Genomic DNA, 5,000 nt, shown 5'->3' on the forward strand with positions numbered 1-5,000 from the left:
TCTATCTGGTAGCCTGAGTATCAGGCTTTCCTTAGTAGAGGGAAAGGAAAGCCTAACACTGAGTCTTTTAATTGAGCCTTCAACCCCCATAAATGAATTTTTCCGCGTTTTGAATAATTATCGGAAAAATATGCTCTTGTCGTTATGAACTATCAAAGGATTCGGTAAGAGTATTTAAGAAGGTGTTTTATGTAGATTAGTCATCTTGGTGTTCTCGCTGGAGGTACTTACTCTTGCTTGAAATTTCCTTGAAATTTAGTTTCTGTTTTTTTCGACGGGGATTTTTCATCATCGCTATCTATTCCTTCCGACTTGCATGCCATTTTGGAGGCCCAGAAGAATGTTATCTTATTCGCAGTAAACACGCAGATTCAGGGCTTACAAAGCAATTTGCTTAAAGCACAGACGGATTTGGCGTCTCAGATAGCTTTGGAGGTGCAACCAGAAACCTACGTCTTCAAGAAGAAAGGGAATGAGCAACAGTTCAACTTCAACCGCAAGGTGATCAAGAGGAGTTCTGCTGCGGTGAAAGCTTTGGAGAGTGGGAACGTTGGCAAGGCGAAGGAGGAGTTGAATGAAGGTTAGGCCACGGTTCAAGAATACGTATGTGATGATTTGGCCGACGATGAAGCGGATGCCTCAAAAATTAAAAAGGCAGAGAAAAGAGCCGCAGCCAGGTTTAAATCTCTTCAAGAGAAAAAGAAGAAATCTAGCACCAAATTTTCCTTTTCCGCGCCTTCGCCGAATAGCGCTTCCAGATTTGGTGGTGCGTCCGGTTCTTTTCCTCCTGCTGGTAGTTATTTTCGTCCCCAATGTCGATACTCCGAAACATTTTCAGAGGCTCCGATTTGTGTTTTCGATGTGGAAAAAGAGGTCACTGGGCCAGTTCTTGCCCCTCCAAAGATAAACTCTTCTCGTCAGGATCAAAATCATGACTTTTTGGTTTTTAATCAGTGTGAATTTGACCAGTCCGAGCAGGGCATCGAATATCCTTCTTGTATTCAAGGAAAGTTGCGCGCAAATTTCCTGTTTTGGCGTGATGTAGTTAGAGCTTCGGAGTTTGTTCTTGACATTATTCAGAATGGTTACAAGATTCTTTTTCGGGAATCTCCCTTACCGTATTCGATTGAGAATCGGTCTTCTGCCTTGAATCAGAGAAGTTTTGTTCAGGGAGCGATTTCAGAGTTGTTAACCCGTGGCTGTTTAGGAGAGACGCTGGTTTACCCTTAGTTTTTCAACCCATTACACGTTGCTGTCCAGACGTCAGGCAAACTAAGACTTATTTTGGATTTATCTCATCTTAACAAATTTATCGTTAAGAAGTCTGTCAAGTACGAAGACTTGAGAACAGTTCTTCAAATGTTTCTTCCGGGGATGTCTGTTTTTTCGTTTGATCTCAAGTCAGCCTATCACCACATCGATATCTGTGAGGAGCACAGGAAATTATTGTCGTTTAAGTGGCCTCCTTCTGATGGAGATATGAAATTTTACGAATTTAAGGTTTTGCCTTTTTGTTTGACTTCAGCTCCTTATGTCTTCACCAAAGTAGTTCGTCAATTGATTAAATACTGGAGAGGTCGGGTGATCTTATTTTAATTTATCTCGATGACGGTATTGGAGACGATATGTCTGTAGAGCGTTCCAGAATTCTCAGCGATTCAGTTCGTCATGATCTTGCTTCGTCTGGTTTCACAGTTAACGACGACAAATTAATTTGGGAACCTACTCAGATGGTAGTTTTCCTGGTATCTATTTTTAGATTTTGGCGAAGATTTAATTCAAATTCCTGAGTTTCGCATCCATAAGCTCAAATCTTCCCTCGTTTCTTGTCTCCAAAATAACCATATTCTAGCCAGAGATCTTGCTTCAGTTACAGGGCAAATTATTTCTATGGCTTGTGTAGTAGGCAATATTACCAGGTTGTTTACAAGATTGTTTTACGAGACATTTGGTTTGTCTCTTCTACTGGGCAAACCTGTCCAGAGGGAAGGAGCACGAACAGGACTCGAGGTCCTATGCGAGGTGCTCCACCCTACCCTATCCACAGCACAGCGGGGTCATGGCATTTCGATCGAAATGGAATGGATCCAAGATCCCAGAATGATCAGGCTGATTTTCTCAGTCGCGTATTTTTGATTTAGACGACTGGGGCCTTTCTACACTTTCGTTTCACCACATTGACTCAGTTTGAGGTCTTTATTCTGTAGATCGTTTCGCAAATCATGTGAATGCCAAACTCCCTCGTTTCAATTCAAGATTTTGGAATCCAGGTTCTGAAGGCATAGATGCTTTTGTTATGAATTGACACGGGAAGAATAATTATGCCTGTCCGCCTATCCGTCTTATTCTGCGTGTCTAACATCATATGAGTAACTGTAAAGCTTGAGGTTCTCTTATTGTTCCTTTGTGGCATTCCGGCCCCTTTTGGCCGATGATTTGTCCAGATAGACAACGTTTTGCATCTTTCATTGTCGATTGGATGGAACTTCAATCATTCAAAGAAGCCTACATTTCCGGCAGTTGTAATAGCGTGTTTGGAAACGAAAACTTGAACTTCAGGATGATTGCTTTGAGATTCCACCCGCCTATCCGTCTTATTCTGCGTGTCTAACATCATATGAGTAACTGTAAAGCTTGAGGTTCTCTTATTGTTCCTTTGTGGCATTCCGGCCCCTTTTGGCCGATGATTTGTCCAGATGGAGAATGTTTTGCATCTTTCATTGTCGATTGGATGGAACTTCCCTCATTCAAAGAAGCCTACATTTCCGGCAGTTGTAATAGCGTGTTTGGAAACGAAAACTTGAACATCAGGATGATTGCTTTGAGAGTCCACTTCGATTGTTAGGTATTTTTCTTTTTTCTTTTTTCTTTTGCGTCCTGTATGTTTTTTCTTTCTTTGTTCTCTTGGAGCCGCGGCCTCCAGTTAGCACACGATAGCAAATATTGTGTCATGTTTTTCTATTGTTGTTTCGCACGGGTTAGGTGGTGTTAGGGAATTTAGACGAGAGATGTATTTTTCTGCGTTTGAATAATTAGCGGAAAAATATGCTCTCGTCGTTATGAACTATGAAGAGATTCGGTAAGAGTATATAAGAAGGTGTTTTATATAGATTAGTCGTCTTGGTGTTCTCGCTGGAGGCACTTTCTCTTGCTTTTTTATGCTAACTTGTCTGTTTTCTTTCTTTTAGTTCTCGATGTTAGCGTTACTGAGAAGTAGCTGATTTGCGTCCAGTTGCGTGTGCTGAGTCTTTATGGAGTTTATTTAGTAAACTTTTCGCTGCTAGTGGTTTTATATATTCATATATTTCCTGAATGCGTGCTTACGTTTCGCAATTGATCTGTCATTTTGGTAGAATATAGAGAATATGTATTGGCCTTTTTGTGCCAAGAGATTTCTGTGCCCAGGAATATGGGACCATCTGTGCCCTCGAGCATGGGACCATCTGTGCCCAGCTTTCACGGAGTTGCAAGTTAATTTAAGGTGTCGAATAGTTTGTGTTTATTTAACATGTTTTTTAAATTTGGGATTAAGGGACAATCTGTGCCCCTTACCGGACTCGGGACTATCTGTGCCCAGCATTTATGGAGTTGCGAGCGAATTTAAAGTGTCGATTAGTTTGTGTTTGTATAACATGTTTTGAATTTGTGATTCAGGGACCACCTGTGCCCTTCGTCGGTCTTGGGGCTATCTTTGCCCATGAGTGTGGATTTATTTGTAAAATCCTGTGTTGGATTTACTATTTACTTTTATTGCTGTTTATCAGTTTCTAATCTTAATTCATTAAATAATATAGGAGGATGGCCTATCTTATCTGTCTTTCTTTTCTTGTCGGTTAGTTCTTGTCTCTTTGCAGATGTGTTCTAGTCAGAAATGTGGTCGGATTCCTTTCCTCAACCACCGAGCATCTCCAACCCACTGCTTCCCTGGTGAAGAGCATAGTTCTTGGATCTAAAGCGGATGGTACTGTACGTACCTACCTGGGAGGTTTCAGAAGATGGAAACGCTGGGCTTCTTCCAACCATGTTTGCCTCTTTCCTGCTAATCCCTTTCAGGTCGCAATTTATTTACAGTGCTTGCTTCAGGATGCTAATTCTCCTTCTCCAGTTCTTAACGCCGTTTATAGCATTGACTGGGCGCAGCAGATGGCTGGTTTGTCTAAAATCTCTGATCATCCTCTGTTTTCCCTAATAGTCAGTGCGTCTCAGAGGCTTCTGGGAAGGCCCAAGGTTAAAAAAGGTCCCGTGACTCCGGAGACGTTAAAGGCGCTCGTGGAATCCAAGATTACAGATAAGTCTCCTTCTATTTCCGATTTGACTTATGTCTTATAGGTTACGCGGTTTTTTTTCCGTTTTAGCGAGTTAAGCCATATTAAGGCCCGTGATGTTAAGTTTTTCCCCTCGTATGCTTCCATTTTTCTAGAATCGTCGAAAACTGATCAATTCCGTGACGCGGCGTGGATCGTTATCGCGAGGTCAGACCTACCGACTTGTCCTGTCAAGGCCTTAGAAGAGTACATCTCAGCTGCGCAGATCGACCTCTCCGAAGATTTACCACTCTTCATAAAACAGAGCTCTTGCTACTTCTCGTTCGAAAGAGATGGTCCGAAACTAAGGGATTAGTTATACGAGAGCTCGCGAACTTGTAAAAGAAGCCTTTAAAGGTTTAACAGACGTTTCAACGCTCAGTCTTCATAGCCTACGAGCTGGAGGAGCCACCTCAGCAGCTTGTGCCGGAATTCCTGGTAGACTATCCAAGCGTTATGGTCGTTGGCCGAACGAAAACGCCAAGGATGGCTACGTTAAAGACGATTTTAATTCTTGTCTCTTGGTTGCACGATCTTTAGGGATCTAAATTATTTGTAGTGTTTTTCTTTACCACCGTGCCCGGCAGGTCGGGGGAGTTCTATCCATAGGGCCGGGGTATTTCCTTAGTCTTTGTTGCAACGAGCGCGGTGAGGTCTTTTTATCCTATGGATGCTCGTTGGTTCCTCCCCAAGTTC

The sequence above is a fragment of the Montipora capricornis genome, chromosome 6 (assembly GCF_036669925.1).
Source record: "Montipora capricornis isolate CH-2021 chromosome 6, ASM3666992v2, whole genome shotgun sequence".
Taxonomy (NCBI): Eukaryota; Metazoa; Cnidaria; class Anthozoa; order Scleractinia; family Acroporidae; genus Montipora; species Montipora capricornis.